This window comes from Lepisma saccharinum, chromosome 13 (genome assembly GCF_977018435.1).
Source record: "Lepisma saccharinum chromosome 13, izLepSacc3.1, whole genome shotgun sequence".
NCBI classification, from domain to species: domain Eukaryota; kingdom Metazoa; phylum Arthropoda; class Insecta; order Zygentoma; family Lepismatidae; genus Lepisma; species Lepisma saccharinum.
In genome coordinates this window covers 49,628-66,288 of record NC_139241.1, presented here as the reverse complement: position 1 = coordinate 66,288, position 16,661 = coordinate 49,628, and the positions used below count along the sequence as shown (strand labels likewise).

At 48.8% G+C, this 16,661-nt stretch overlaps 1 non-coding gene across 1 annotated transcript; it reads right to left on the bottom strand.

Annotated features, from left to right (window-relative positions):
• Positions 1-11: 11 nt before the first annotated feature.
• LOC145997910 (small subunit ribosomal RNA) lies at positions 12-1,832 on the bottom strand. Its single transcript, XR_014443296.1, has one exon. It is a non-coding gene; the product is annotated as a small subunit ribosomal RNA (ribosomal RNA).
• Positions 1,833-16,661: the final 14,829 nt, after the last annotated feature.

The following is a 16,661-nucleotide window of genomic DNA, read 5'->3' as shown; positions in this document are numbered from 1 at the left end:
ATACCGTACGGTAATGATCCTTGGGCAGGTTCTCCTACCCAAACCTTGTTACGACTTTTGCTTCCTCTAAGTGACCAGGTTCGGCCGTCTTCCCGACGGTTCCTGCTTAAGGTGGCAGGGCGCCGGTCCAAAGGCCTCACCGTATCACTCGATCGGATGCATCGACGGGCGGTGTGCACAAAGGGCAGGGACTCGATCAACGCGAGCTGATGACTCGCGCTTACTGGGCATTCCTCGTTAGCGGGGAACAATTTCAATCCCCGGTCCCTATCACGAAGGAGGTTCAGCGGTTACCCGTACCTCTCGGCAGGGGAAGACGCGTTGTCTCCTTCAGTGTGACGCGCGTGCGGCCCAGAGCATCTAAGGGCATCACTGACCTGATATAGCTCCCACTCTTGCTGCTTGCGACAACCGGTCCCTCTAAGAAGAGGTTTGATGCGCCGGGGGTACACGTACCCCGACGCCTAGTTAATAGGCAGGAGTCTCGCTCGTTATCGCAATCAAGCAGACAAATCGCTCCACCAACTAAAATCGGCCATGCACCACCATCCACCGAATCAAGAGAGAGCTCTCAATCTGTCAATCCTTACGGTGTCCGGGCCTGGTAAGTTTTGCCGTGTTGAGTCAAGTTGAGCCGCACGTCCCACGCCTTGTGGTGCCCTTCCGTCAATTCCTTTAAGTTTCAGCTTTGCAACCATACTCCCCCCGGAACCCGAAACCTCAGGTTTCCCGTGGGCTTCGCGCAAGGTCATCTTGAACCTTGCGCATCGCTGGATGGCATCGTTTATGGTTAGAACTAGGGCGGTATCTAATCGCCTTCGAACCTCTAACTTTCGTTCTTGATTAATGAAGACATTCTTGGCAAATGCTTTCGCTGTAGGTAGTCTTGCGAGGATCCAAGAATTTCACCTCTCCCCTCGCAATACTAATGCCCCCGTCAATCCCTTTTAATCATTACCTCTGGTTCGAAAACCAACAGAGAGAACCGAGGTCCTGTTCCATTATTCCATGCAAGGAGAATCGAGGCAAATAGCCTGCTTTGAGCACTTTAATTTGTTCAAAGTAAACGTCCCGGAATGCCACGATCCACTCGGTGAAGAGCAGACCGAGGAAACCGAGAAGATGTCCGGTACGGCCAATTCAACGCCTGACGGCGAACCGACCGCCCGAGACCCAGATCCAACTACGAGCTTTTTAACCGCAGCAACTTCAGTATACGCTATCGGAGCTGGACTTACCGCGTCTGCTGGCACCAGACTTGCACTCCGATAGGTTCACCCAAACGTTTAGGGTGGATACATTCCGATTACGGGGCCTCGGATGAGTCCCGCATCGATATTTTTCGTCACTACCTCCCCGTGCCGGGAGTGGGTAATTTGCGTGCCTGCTGCCTTCCATAGATGTGGTAGCCGTTTCTCAGGCTCCCTCTCCGGAATCGAACCCTGATTCCCCGTTACCCGTAATCACCATGGTGGGCCAATAACCCACCATCCAGTGTGATGAGGCAGACATTTGATAGATGCGTCGCCGGTGCTTGACCGTGCGATCTGCCTAGAGGTTACTTAGAGTCACCAACTGAGTCGGCCCGCAGAAGCGGACCGTTTGGTCTTTTAAAGGTAACGGCACCCCGTCCGGTTGCCCGGCCGGAGACGCCGTGAGCATGTATTAGCTCTGGAATTGCCACAGGTATCCAAGTAGGATGCGTACGATCTAAGGAACCATATCTGATGTAATGAGCCATTCGCGGTTTCACTTTGGTCAAGTCTGTACTGAGACATGCATGGCTTAGGCTTTGAGACGAGCATATGACTACTGGCAGGATCAACCAGGGTACGGTGCATACGGTGCGTATGCAGCACTCGCGCGAGGCAGAGTGCCATGTTTTAAGCAAGGAAAGCGGCTCGCCACTAACTTAGGCAACGCAACACTGCTGCGTGAACAACAGGTTACACCGCTTTCCCGAAAACATACTGCTACTCCCACTACTTTGGTTAGAGGCCTACGTAGTTCCGCTTTTAAAGCTGGAAACTTCGAGACGTTCGTTTGCGCGCGGGAACGGCGAACCGACTTCTTCGATTGGCACCGTGCCCGCGTCTTGGTTCTGTTCCTGGCCTGGGAGGCTGGGAGCTCCCAGCGAACAGCCGTGCCTGTACGGCTACAGGCAGCCACTCAAGACGGCGCTCCGGAGAACGCACGCTTCGACGGCAACCCGTACAAAGTTCTCAGGAACCTTCGTGTTTAGGTTGCATCGCAACCGAGGTTGACAGATCTGCTGCTTTCCCTCGGTGCAGGCTTCAACCTAGAGTCGTTCGGTTGAGCCGGAGTTCCCGAAGTAGGCAGAGCGGACAGGTCAACTCCGGAAACGATGCAACACAAACAGAGAAGGCATCGCCGTCACCGAGCGGGAAAAGATAGCTCGCATGCTTTCCCTTGGTGCAGGCTTCATCCTAGAGTCGTTCGGATGAGCCGGAGTTCCCAAGGTAGGCAATAAAACACCGGTCGGGTACCTTATGTCACTTCCCGCTGACCGAAGTCTGACGATGTCGGCTTGCTCCTTCGCTCAACCTAGAGTCGTTCGGAAGAACGGAGGTGGCCAACTTACCATCAAACGACGGCGAAACTTGCTTTCCCTCGGTGCAGGCTTCAACCTAGAGTCGTTCGGATGAGCCGGAGTTCCCGAGGTAGGCAAGAATCCTGTTTTCCGTCGATTGATGTCTCGTCACGTCTCGGTAACGAGGGCTGACAAGCTAACTTGCTTTCCCTCAGAGTGCTCAGCCTACATTCGTTCGGAAGAGCAGAGTTGGGCAAGTACTCCCACAGGACCGGTTATCTAAACTCGCTCGGCGTCCAACGGTTGACGAGCTTCCTTGCTTTCCCTCAGAGTGCTCAGCCTAAAGTCGTTCGGAAGAACAGAGGTAGGCAAGTTATCCGTTTGAGAGGCATTTTTCGACACCTTACTTTGACGGGTGGCTCTGCTTTCCCTCCGTGCAGGCTCGACCTAGAGTCGTTCGGAAGAGCTGGAGGTAGGCAAGCTTCCCCACACAGGTGGGTAAGTCACTTCAAGGCGTTTATCCGAGGGTCACCGCTCAACCTACAGTTGTTCGGAAGAGCGGGGGGTAGGAAGTAAGAACCCTTTGGGAGTCTCCGTCGCCAGTCGGCACCTTACTTTGACAAGTAGTCGTGCTTACCTCGGTGCAGGCTCGACTTAAAGGCGTTCGGAAGAGCTGAGGTAAGCACGTTCCCCCACACGCGTGGGTAAGTCAGTTCAAGGTGTTGTTCCGTGGGCTAAGGAGTTACCCTCGGGGGTGCTCGACCTACAGTTGTTCGGAAGAGCAGAGGGGTTACCGCTCAAACGGTTACGTCATGTGTCGGAGGCGAACCACCGAGTCCGAGGGCTGACAAGTTAGCAGCAACAAACTTGGTTCAGGTTCAACCTAGAGTCGTTCGGTGGAACCAGTCTTCCAAGGCAGGCTACCCTCCCGCATACGCGGCTCTGTCACTTACTCGGACACGGTGCAGAAACAACGACGAGTGTCGTGGCTTTTCCGCAAACTATGAATACTGCAATGCTTTGCGGAAAAGAAAAACCCAAAACTCCCACAAGAGTGGGGTGGCCTTTGAACGCATAGCTAACGTTCGCTTCGGGTCTCATCCGATAGGATGATCCCTACTCCATCCACGAAATTGCAAACGGCGGTTGACCGACAGCGGAGGCATTGATACCGATTGGTATACCTACCTCCCCGGTTGCTTGCGTGGCGGGTAAAGTTGGGTTCCATTTAGACTAGTGTCTTAAGCTCATCTCAAGTCAAAGAGTGGTGGCTTGGGAAAACCTTTCTCTTTACTTCCATGCGACTAGAGTCACAAGTTCAATGGTTGACGGTCTAAATACCGATATACGGTTAGCATGTCTTCCGGCAACTATTTTCATTCTCAACGTGCTTTCTTTAAGTTGCTCTACAGTTAGGTTCAACATAACTGCAAAAGACAACCTTGTCTGCCGGCACATTTGCAGCTGCCGGTCAATTACAGTCTGGCCGGCACAAGTGCCGGCCGGTCATGCTTAGCATGTCTGCCGGCAACTTTTTTTCATTCTCACCGTGCTTTCTTTAAGTTGCTCTACAGTTAGGTTCAACATAACTGCAAAAGACAACCATCTCTGCCGGCACTTTTGCAAGTGACGGTCATTTATAGTCTGCCGGCACAAGTGCCGGTCATTTACATTGCTCCAAAGCAAAGCTCTACGTAGTCGGCTGGGTGATGGGGTACCGACTTGGGGGTACCCACAAAACCCCAAGTCCAGCTATCCGCCACCTGCCGGAAGCCCCGGCTTGCCACACATGCCGGTTAGGGAGTTCTCCCCCGGTCGGAACCGGGGTCTGAACTTCCGGCGAAGGGCTCCGGAGGAGCCCTCCTTCGAGGTAAACAACGTAGTGGCGCGAAGGGGGAATCGCCTTACTCCGCACACCCGCTCAGCCAGGCATTCCCTGCGAGGGGGAATGCCCCCGTTGGGGGCCGAGGACCGATTCTTAACCCTTCAACAACCACCTACGTACCATCTGCCGGCTCCGGGACCCCATCCAGGAGTCCCTTCAACGCTCTGGCGGATGGATGAGAAGGTGAAGCGGATCTGCCTAGATGTTACTTAGAGTCACCAACTGAGTCGGCCCGCAGAAGCGGACCGTTTGGTCTTTTGAATGGTAACGGCACCCCGTCCGGTTGCCCGGCCGGAGACACCGTGAGCATGTATTAGCTCTGGAATTGCCACAGGTATCCAAGTAGGATGCCTACGATCTAAGGAACCATGACTGATGTAATGAGCCATTCGCGGTTTCACTTTGGTCAAGTCTGTACTGAGACATGCATGGCTTAGGCTTTGAGACGAGCATATGACTACTGGCAGGATCAACCAGGGTACTCGCGCGAGGCAGAGTGCCATGTTTTAAGCAAGGAAAGCGGCTCGCCACTAACTTAGGCAACGCAACACTGACGCTTGAAGAACGACAGGTTACACCGCTTTCCAGAAAACATAATTATACTACTCCCACTACTTCGGTTAGAGGTCTACGTAGTTCCACTTTCTTTAAAGCTGGAAACTTCGAGACGTTCGTTTGCGCGCGGGAACGGCGAACCGACTTCTTCGATTGGCACCGTGCCCGCATTCTGGTTCTGTTCCTTGCCTGGGAGGCTGGGAGCTCCCAGCGAACAGCCGTGCCTGTACGGCAACAGGCAGCCACTCAAGACGGCGCTCCGGAGAACGCACGCTTCGACGGCCACCCGTACCAAGTTCTCGGGAACCTTCGGGTTTAGGTTGTCTCGCCACGGAGGCTGGCACGTCCGCTGCTTTCCTTCGGTGCAGGCTTCGACTTAGAGTCGTTCGGTCGAGCCGGAGTTCCCGAAGTAGGCAGAGCGGACGGGTCAACTTCAGAAACGATGCAACGCAAACCGGAGAAGGCATCGCCGTCACCGGGAGAGAAAAGAGAGAGCTAGCTTGCTTTCCCTTGGTGCAGGTTTCATCCTAGAGTCGTTCGGATGAACCGGAGTTCCCAAGGTAGGCAAGCGAACACCGGTCGGGTACCTTGTGTCACTTCCCGCTAACCGAAATGTGAAAAAGTAGCTCACTATCCCACCCCACTCTACCTAGAGTCGTTCGGAAGAGAGGAGGTGGGCGAGTTACCGTCAAAACGTCGGCGTTCCTTGCTTTCCCACGGTGCAGGCTTCAACCTACATTCGTTCGGATGAGCCGGAGTTCCCGAGGTAGGCAGGATCGCCGGCGATTGACGTCTCGTCACTTCTCGGCAGCGAGGGCTGACAAAATGAATTGCTTTAACTCGGTGCAGGCTTCATCCTACATTCGTTCGGATGAGCCGGAGTTCCCGAGGTGGGCAAGTGCTCCCGCAGGACCGGTTCTCTTAACTCGCTCGGCTTCCGACGGTTGACGTTTTACCTTGCTTTCCCTCAGAGTGCTCATCCTAGAGACGTTCGGAAGAACAGAGGTAGGCAAGTTATCCGCTTGAGAGGCACCTTACTTAGACATGCCATGCTTAACCTCGGTGCAGGCTTCAACCTAGAGTCGTTCGGATGAGCCGGAGTTCCCGAGGTAAGCTAAGCTTCCCCACTAGGGTGGGTAAGTCAATTCAAGGTGTCTGATGCTCAACCTACATGCGTTCGGAAGAGCACAAACGGTTACGTCACGTGTCGGAGGCGAACCACCGTGTACGAGGGCTGACAAGTTAGTAGCAACAAACTTGGTTCAGGTTCAACCAGTCTTCCAAGGAAGGCTACCTTCCCGCTTGCGCGGCTCTGTCACTTACTCGTACACGGTGCAGAAACAAGGATGGGCGCCGTGACATTTTCCGAAAACTATGAATACAGCAATGTTTTTCGGAAAACAATTCGAACCCCAACTTCCCACGTGAGTGGGGTTGCCTTTGAACGCATAGCTAACGTTCGCTTCGGGTCTCATCCGAAAGGATGATCCCTACTCCATCCACGAAATTGCAACCGGCGGTTGACCGACAGTGAAGGCATTGATACCGATTGGTATACCTACCTCCCCGGTTGCTTGCGTGGCGGGTGAACAGTTGGGTTCGAATTAGACTAGAGTCTTAAGCTCGATGCCTGAACCGAGGTCCATGCACCTCTGAGGTGGTTGCTTCACCTCAACGTGACTCGCAAGTGGGACAAGCTTGCTATATTGCCCTGTGCTCGCCACGTAATGCACAGGGCACGCTCAAGAGCATGTTAAGCACGCCCAAGAGCCACCATTCCCACCAAATATCAACGTGAATTGATTTACTCTTTTTCAACTATGCAAACTTGCACCTCCATCGTTACGTTAAGCAACAGATGCAAGCTCAACTAAAGTCAAAGAGTAGTAGCTTGGGAAAAGTTTTCTCTTTGCGACTAGAGTCTGATGCTCCTTGGTTGACGGTCAATGTACCGATATACGGTAAGAGGCTGGGAAACAAACAACTCCTTAACTTTGCCCAGACAGAAAAATCTATCTGAAACTCCAAGCGTGGTTCAAGCCAAGCTTCATCGCCCTCGGAGTTGGTAGTAGTTCCAGCTCCTCGTGACTCGCAACCTGTGCAAAGGTGCTGTATCGCCCTGTGTGCGCCACGTAATACACAGGGCATCGCTCAAGAGCATGCTAAGCAAGCACGAGAGCCACCATTCCCACCATATATCAATATGAATTGATTTGCTCTGTTTGAACTTAGGACTTTTTCACCTCTCTCCTTGCATCAAGCAACAGATCCAAGCTCAACTAAAGTCAAAGAGCATTAGCTTGGGAAAACTTTCTCTTTCCCACTACAGTCCTCACCTCATTGGTTGACGGTCTATGTACCGATATACGGTAAGAGTCTGGGAAAGACAAAACTCCTTAACTTTGCCCAGACAGATAAATCTATCTGAAACTACAAGCGTGGTTCAAGCCAAGCTCCTTCTCCCTCGGAGGTGGTAGTTCCATCTCATCGTGACTCGCAACCTGTGCAAAGGTGCTGTATCGCCCTGTGTGCGCCACGTAATACACAGGGCATCGCTCAAGAGCATGCTAAGCAAGCACGAGAGCCACCATTCCCACCATATATCAATATGAATTGATTTGCTCTGTTTGAACTTAGGACCTTTTCACCTCTCTCGTTGCATCAAGCAACAGATCCAAGCTCAACTAAAGTCAAAGAGCAATAGCGTGGGAAAACTTTCTCTTTACCACTAGAGTCTCATGCTCATTGGTTGACGGTCTATGTACCGATATACGGTAAGAGTCTGGGAAAGACACAACTCCTTAAATTTGCCCAGACAGAAAAATCTATCTGAAACTCCAAGCGTGGTTCAAGCCAAGCTCCTTCGCCCTCGGAGGTGGTAGTTCCATCTCATCGTGACTCGCAACCTGTGCAAAGGTGCTGTATCGCCCTGTGTGCGCCACGTAATACACAGGGCATCGCTCAAGAGCATGCTAAGCAAGCACGAGAGCCACCATTCCCACCATATATCAATATGAATTGATTTGCTCTGTTTGAACTTAGGACCTTTTCACCTCTCTCGTTGCATCAAGCAACAGATCCAAGCTCAACTAAAGTCAAAGAGCAATAGCGTGGGAAAACTTTCTCTTTCCCACTAGAGTCTCATGCTCATTGGTTGACGGTCTATGTACCGATATACGGTAAGAGTCTGGGAAAGACACAACTCCTTAACTTTGCCCAGACAGAAAAATCTATCTGAAACTCCAAGCGTGGTTCAAGCCAAGCTCCTTCGCCCTCGCAGGTGGTAGTTCCATCTCATCGTGACTCGCAACCTGTGCAAAGGTGCTGTATCGCCCTGTGTGCGCCACGTAATACACAGGGCATCGCTCAAGAGCATGCTAAGCAAGCACGAGAGCCACCATTCCCACCATATATCAATATGAATTGATTTACTCTTTTTTAACTATGCAAACTTGCACCTCCATCGTTACGTTAAGCAACAGATGCAAGCTCAACTAAAGTCAGAGAGTAATAGCTTGGGAAAACTTTCCCTTTGCGACTAGAGTCTTATGCTCATTGGTTGACGGTCTATGTACCGATATACGGTAAGAGTCTGGGAAACACACAACTCCTTAACTTTGCCCAGACAGATAAATCTATCTGAAACTCCAAGCGTGGTTCAAGCCAAGCTTCATCGCCCTCGGAGTTGGTAGTAGTTCCAGCTCTTCGTGACTCGCAACCTGTGCAAAGGTGCTGTATCGCCCTGTGCTCGCCACGTAATGCACAGGGCATCGCTCAAGAGCATGCTTAGCAAGCACAAGAGCCACCATTCCCACCATATATCAAAATGAATTGATTTACTCTTTTTCAACTATGCAAACTTGCACCTCCATCGTTACATTATGCAACAGATGCAAGCTCAACTAAAGTCAAAGAGTAGTAGCCTGGGAAAAGCTTTCTCTTTGCGACTAGAGTCTAATGCTCATTGGTTGACGGTCTATGTACCGATATACGGTAAGAGACTGGGAAACAAACAAATCCTTAACTTTTCCCACAAATAGCATTATATCGGCATTTCAAAGCGTGGTTCAAGCCAAGCTCGATTGCCCTCGGAGGTGGTTGCTTCACCTCAACGTGACTCGCAAGTGGGACAAGCTTGCTATATAGCCCTGTGCTCGCCACGTAATGCATCTCATCGTGACTCGCAACCTGTGCAAAGGTGCTGTATCGCCCTGTGTGCGCCACGTAATACACAGGGCATCGCTCAAGAGCATGCTAAGCAAGCACGAGAGCCACCATTCCCACCATATATCAATATGAATTGATTTGCTCTGTTTGAACTTAGGACCTTTTCACCTCTCTCGTTGCATCAAGCAACAGATCCAAGCTCAACTAAAGTCAAAGAGCAATAGCGTGGGAAAACTTTCACTTTCCCACTAGAGTCTCACGCTCATTGGTTGACGGTCTATGTACCGATATACGGTAAGAGTCTGGGAAAGACACAACTCCTTAACTTTGCCCAGACAGAAAAATCTATCTGAAACTCCAAGCGTGGTTCAAGCCAAGCTCCTTCGCCCTCGGAGGTGGTAGTTCCATCTCATCGTGACTCGCAACCTGTGCAAAGGTGCTGTATCGCCCTGTGTGCGCCACGTAATACACAGGGCATCGCTCAAGAGCATGCTAAGCAAGCACGAGAGCCACCATTCCCACCATATATCAATATGAATTGATTTGCTCTGTTTGAACTTAGGACCTTTTCACCTCTCTCGTTGCATCAAGCAACAGATCCAAGCTCAACTAAAGTCAAAGAGCATTAGCTTGGGAAAACTTTCTCTTTCCCACTACAGTCCTCACCTCATTGGTTGACGGTCTATGTACCGATATACGGTAAGAGTCTGGGAAAGACACAACTCCTTAACTTTGCCCAGACAGATAAATCTATCTGAAACTCCAAGCGTGGTTCAAGCCAAGCTCCTTCGCCCTCGGAGGTGGTAGTTCCATCTCATCGTGACTCGCAACCTGTGCAAAGGTGCTGTATCGCCCTGTAATACACAGGGCATCGCTCAAGAGCATGCTAAGCAAGCACGAGAGCCACCATTCCCACCATATATCAATATGAATTGATTTACTCTTTTTTAACTATGCAAACTTGCACCTCCATCGTTACGTTAAGCAACAGATGCAAGCTCAACTAAAGTCAGAGAGTAATAGCTTGGGAAAACTTTCCCTTTGCGACTAGAGTCTTATGCTCATTGGTTGACGGTCTATGTACCGATATACGGTAAGAGTCTGGGAAACACACAACTCCTTAACTTTGCCCAGACAGATAAATCTATCTGAAACTCCAAGCGTGGTTCAAGCCAAGCTTCATCGCCCTCGGAGTTGGTAGTAGTTCCAGCTCTTCGTGACTCGCAACCTGTGCAAAGGTGCTGTATCGCCCTGTGCTCGCCACGTAATGCACAGGGCATCGCTCAAGAGCATGCTTAGCAAGCACAAGAGCCACCATTCCCACCATATATCAAAATGAATTGATTTACTCTTTTTCAACTATGCAAACTTGCACCTCCATCGTTACATTATGCAACAGATGCAAGCTCAACTAAAGTCAAAGAGTAGTAGCCTGGGAAAAGCTTTCTCTTTGCGACTAGAGTCTCATGCTCATTGGTTGACGGTCTATGTACCGATATACGGTAAGAGACTGGGAAACAAACAAATCCTTAACTTTTCCCACAAATAGCATTATATCGGCATTTCAAAGCGTGGTTCAAGCCAAGCTCGATTGCCCTCGGAGGTGGTTGCTTCACCTCAACGTGACTCGCAAGTGGGACAAGCTTGCTATATAGCCCTGTGCTCGCCACGTAATGCATCTCATCGTGACTCGCAACCTGTGCAAAGGTGCTGTATCGCCCTGTGTGCGCCACGTAATACACAGGGCATCGCTCAAGAGCATGCTAAGCAAGCACGAGAGCCACCATTCCCACCATATATCAATATGAATTGATTTGCTCTGTTTGAACTTAGGACCTTTTCACCTCTCTCGTTGCATCAAGCAACAGATCCAAGCTCAACTAAAGTCAAAGAGCAATAGCGTGGGAAAACTTTCACTTTCCCACTAGAGTCTCACGCTCATTGGTTGACGGTCTATGTACCGATATACGGTAAGAGTCTGGGAAAGACACAACTCCTTAACTTTGCCCAGACAGAAAAATCTATCTGAAACTCCAAGCGTGGTTCAAGCCAAGCTCCTTCGCCCTCGGAGGTGGTAGTTCCATCTCATCGTGACTCGCAACCTGTGCAAAGGTGCTGTATCGCCCTGTGTGCGCCACGTAATACACAGGGCATCGCTCAAGAGCATGCTAAGCAAGCACGAGAGCCACCATTCCCACCATATATCAATATGAATTGATTTGCTCTGTTTGAACTTAGGACCTTTTCACCTCTCTCGTTGCATCAAGCAACAGATCCAAGCTCAACTAAAGTCAAAGAGCATTAGCTTGGGAAAACTTTCTCTTTCCCACTACAGTCCTCACCTCATTGGTTGACGGTCTATGTACCGATATACGGTAAGAGTCTGGGAAAGACACAACTCCTTAACTTTGCCCAGACAGATAAATCTATCTGAAACTCCAAGCGTGGTTCAAGCCAAGCTCCTTCGCCCTCGGAGGTGGTAGTTCCATCTCATCGTGACTCGCAACCTGTGCAAAGGTGCTGTATCGCCCTGTGTGCGCCACGTAACGCACAGGGCATCGCTCAAGAGCATGCTAAGCAAGCACAAGAGCCACCATTCCCACCATATATCAATATGAATTGATTTACTCTTTTTTGACTATGCAAACTTGCACCTCCATCGTTACGTTAAGCAACAGATGCAAGCTCAACTAAAGTCAAAGAGTAATAGCTTGGGAAAACTTTCCCTTTGCGAATAGAGTCTTATGCTCCTTGGTTGACGGTCTATGTACCGATATACGGTAAGAGGCTGGGAAACTTACAACTCCTCAACTTTGCCCAGACAGAAAAATCTATCTGAAACTCCAAGCGTGGTTCAAGCCAAGCTCCATCGCCCTCGGAGGTGGTTGTAGTTCCATCTCATCGTGACTCGCAACCTGTTCAAAGGTGCTGTATCGCCCTGTGTTCGCCACATATACACAGGGCATCGCTCAAGAGCATGCTAAGCATGCCCAAGAGCCACCATTCCCACCATATATCAAAATGAATTGATTTACTCTTTTTTGACCATGCAAACTTGCACCTCTCTCGTTACGTTAAGCAACAGATGCAAGCTCAACTAAAGTCAAAGAGTAATAGCTTGGGAAAACTTTCCCTTTGCGAATAGAGTCTTATGCTCCTTGGTTGACGGTCTATGTACCGATATACGGTAAGAGGCTGGGAAACTTACAACTCCTCAACTTTGCCCAGACAGAAAAATCTATCTGAAACTCCAAGCGTGGTTCAAGCCAAGCTCCATCGCCCTCGGAGGTGGTTGTAGTTCCATCTCATCGTGACTCGCAACCTGGGCCAAGGTGCTGTATCGCCCTGTGTTCGCCACATATACACAGGGCATCGCTCAAGAGCATGCTAAGCATGCCCAAGAGCCACCATTCCCACCATATATCAAAATGAATTGATTTACTCTTTTTTGACCATGAAAACTTGCACCTCTATCGTTACGTTAGGCAACAGATACAAGCTCAACTTAAGTCAAAGAGTAGTAGCTTGGGAAAAGCTTTCTCTTTGCTTCTATGCGACTTTAGTCGCAAACTCAACGTTTGACGGTCTAACTACCGATATACGGTAACAGCCTGGGAAACTTCTCTTTCTCACACACTTCTCCCAGACTCAATACACATGCGGTTCCTTCTGCAGGTATTGCCCTTTTGTGCAAGCACGCTGGGAAAACTCAATCATTATTCACTTTTCCCAGACAGAGCAATCTATCACGAACTGCAAGCGTGGTTCAAGCCAAGCTCCATCGTCCTCGGAGGTGGTAGTAGTTCCATCTCATCGTGACTCGCAACCTGGGCCAAGGTGCTGTATCGCCCTGTGTTCGCCACATATACACAGGGCATCGCTCAAGAGCATGCTAAGCATGCCCAAGAGCCACCATTCCCACCATATATCAAAATGAATTGATTTACTCTTTTCTGACCATGCAAACTTGCACCTCTATCGTTACGTTAAGCAACAGATACAAGCTCAACTTAAGTCAAAGAGTAGTAGCTTGGGAAAAGCTTTCTCTTTGCTTCTATGCGACTTTAGTCGCAAGCTCAACGTTTGACGGTCTAACTACCGATATACGGTAACAGCCTGGGAAACTTCTCTTTCTCACACACTTCTCCCAGACTCAATACACATGCGGTTCCTTCTGCAGGTATTGCCCTTTTGTGCAAGCACGCTGGGAAAACTCAATCATTATTCACTTTTCCCAGACAGAGCAATCTATCACGAACTGCAAGCGTGATTCAAGCCAAGCTCCATCGTCCTCGGAGGTGGTAGTAGTTCCATCTCATCGTGACTCGCAACCTGGGCCAAGGTGCTGTATCGCCCTGTGTTCGCCACATATACACAGGGCATCGCTCAAGAGCATGCTAAGCATGCCCAAGAGCCACCATTCCCACCATATATCAAAATGAATTGATTTACTCTTTTTTGACCATGCAAACTTGCACCTCTATCGTTACGTTAAGCAACAGATACAAGCTCAACTTAAGTCAAAGAGTAGTAGCTTGGGAAAAGCTTTCTCTTTACTTCTATGCGACTTTAGTCGCAAGCTCAACGTTTGACGGTCTAACTACCGATATACGGTAACAGCCTGGGAAACTTCTCTTTCTCACACACTTCTCCCAGACTCAATGCACATGCGGTTCCTTCTGCAGGTATTGCCCTTTTGTTCAAGCACACTGGGAAAACTCAATCATTATTCACTTTTCCCAGACAGAGAAATCTATCACCAACTGCAAGCGTGGTTCCAGCCAAGTTCCATCGCCCTCGCAGGTGGTTGCTCCATCTCTCCGTGACTCGCAAGCGGACCCAACTTGCTCTTTCGCCCTGTGGTCGCCACCTACTCACAGGGCACCTTCTCCACCTATATATCCCTAAGGATTGATCCGCTCTGTATAAACCATGGAGCTTTCCACCTCTCCTCTTTAATTCGCACCAGCACTCTGCGGACCATTGCCGTTATTATACCCAAACTGGGAAAGACTTGTGTCAAGTCACCAGATACCCTCCACCCCCCAAGTATCTTTTGTGCCAATTCCGTAGAACGACACATGTGATACGTTTTCCCAGCCTCACTTCTTTCTCGGCCACCCTTACGTCCATTGCCGTTATTATGCCCAAACTGGGAAAGACTTTTGTCAAGTCACCCAGATACCCTAAACCCCCCAAGTAGCTTTGGTGCCAATTCCGTGTTTCCACACATGTGATACGTTTTCCCAGCCTCACTTCTTTCTCGGCCACCCTTACGTCCATTGCCGTTATTATGCCCAAACTGGGAAAGACTTGTGTCAAGTCACCCAGATACCCTCCACCCCCCAAGTATCTTTGGTGCCAATTCCGTAGAACGACACATGTGATACGTTTTCCCAGCCTCACTTCTTTCTCGGCCACCCTTACGTCCATTGCCGTTATTATACCCAACCTGGGAAAGACTTGAGTCAAGTCACCCAGATACCTCCCACCCCCCAAAGAGAAAACGGCTAAAAAAAGTTCACTCTTCACCCTAAAATCATGAAAACTCATTTTTTTTTAATATTTTTAAATGAATCGTATATGCATGTAGATAATGAAAAAAAAACTCCCGAACCTCAAAATCGCTGTTTTCTATATGTTTTTGGACTTAGAAATTTTTTTTCAAGAATTTTCAAGTTCGAGCTAGGGAATCAAAATTCGGCACGAAGGTAGCCTAGGTGAAAGGAATAAATGGTTCGAATGCGATTTTCAGATATCTCCAAAATGGCGGCCTCCATCTTGGAAAATGGCGGATTTGGTCCCCAGCGACCAGCACCTTCGCCAATAAACAACCGTTGAAACTGGCTCCAGTCGGTGATCCGCGCTAACGCCTAACTCAGGGTGGTAGGTGAAAGAGGCTGGAAGACAACGTGACGGTAAAGTAAGCACTGGGTGTAGGGTTCGAGTCACGGGAAATGTTTGATTCTCCATTTGAAATTCAGTGTAAATGCTCCATTTTAACGGTTTTTTCAAGTTTGAATTGCAAAGTCAGTTTTGGCGGGAATGTTTCAAAATTCGATAGGATGCAAGATGCAACATTACACTACAATATTCAAAGCAAGGAAAGCAAAGCGCAACGCTCTGAGTAAGTTTTTTGAAGCAAAAATTCAAAGCATGCCCGTTCTGATGCTGTCTGAAGCCGTTCTGATGCTGTTTCACCGACTCATAAATCAACGTATTTGTCCCCTTCAAATGAAAGATATCGCTAAGCGCTTTGAATTGGTGAAAGGGGAAGGTCATTGGAAGATAGCGTGACGGTATGGTAACAAGCAGGTTTATGGTTCGAGTCACGGGAAACGTTTGATTCTCCATTTGAAATTCAGTGTAAATGCTAAATTTCAACGGTTTTTTCAAGTTTGAATTGCAAAGTCAATTTTGGCGGGAATGTTTCAAAATTCGATAGGATGCAAGATGCAACATTGCACTACAATAATTAAAGTAAAGAAAGTTAAGCGCAACGGTTATAGTAAGTTTTTTTAATGAAAAGTCGCAAGGGTGCTCGTTCTGATGCTGTCTGAAGCCGTTCTGATGCTGTTTCACCGACTCATAAATCAACGTATTTGTCCCCTTCAAATGAAAGATATCGCTAAGCGCTTTGAATTGGTGAAAGGGGAAGGTCATTGGAAGATAGCGTGACGGTATGGTAACAAGCAGGTTTATGGTTCGAGTCACGGGAAACGTTTGATTCTCCATTTGAAATTCAGTGTAAATGCTAAATTTCAACGGTTTTTTCAAGTTTGAATTGCAAAGTCAATTTTGGCGGGAATGTTTCAAAATTCGATAGGATGCAAGATGCAACATTGCACTACAATAATTAAAGTAAGGAAAGTTAAGCGCAACGGTTATAGTAAGTTTTTTTAATGAAAAGTCGCAAGGGTGCTCGTTCTGATGCTGTCTGAAGCCGTTCTGATGCTGTTTCACCGACTCATAAATCAACGTATTTGTCCCCTTCAAATGAAAGATATCGCTAAGCGCTTTGAATTGGTGAAAGGGGAAGGTCATTGGAAGATAGCGTGACGGTATGGTAACAAGCAGGTTTAGGGTTCGAGTCACGGGAAACGTTTGATTCTCCATTTGAAATTCAGTGTAAATGCTCAATTTCAACGGTTTTTTTCAAGTTTGAATTGCAAAGTCAGTTTTGGCGGGAATGTTTCAAAATTCGATAGGATGCAAGATGCAACATTACACTACAAGAATCAAAGCAAGGAAAGCAAAGCGCAACGCTCTGAGTAAGTTTTTTGAAGCAAAAATCCAAAGCATGCCCGTTCTGATGCTGTCTGAAGCCGTTCTGATGCTGTTTCACCGACTCATAAATCAACGTATTTGTCCCCTTCAAATGAAAGATATCGCTAAGCGCTTTGAATTGGTGAAAGGGGAAGGTCATTGGAAGATAGCGTGACGGTATGGTAACAAGCAGGTTTATGGTTCGAGTCACGGGAAACGTTTGATTCTCCATTTGAA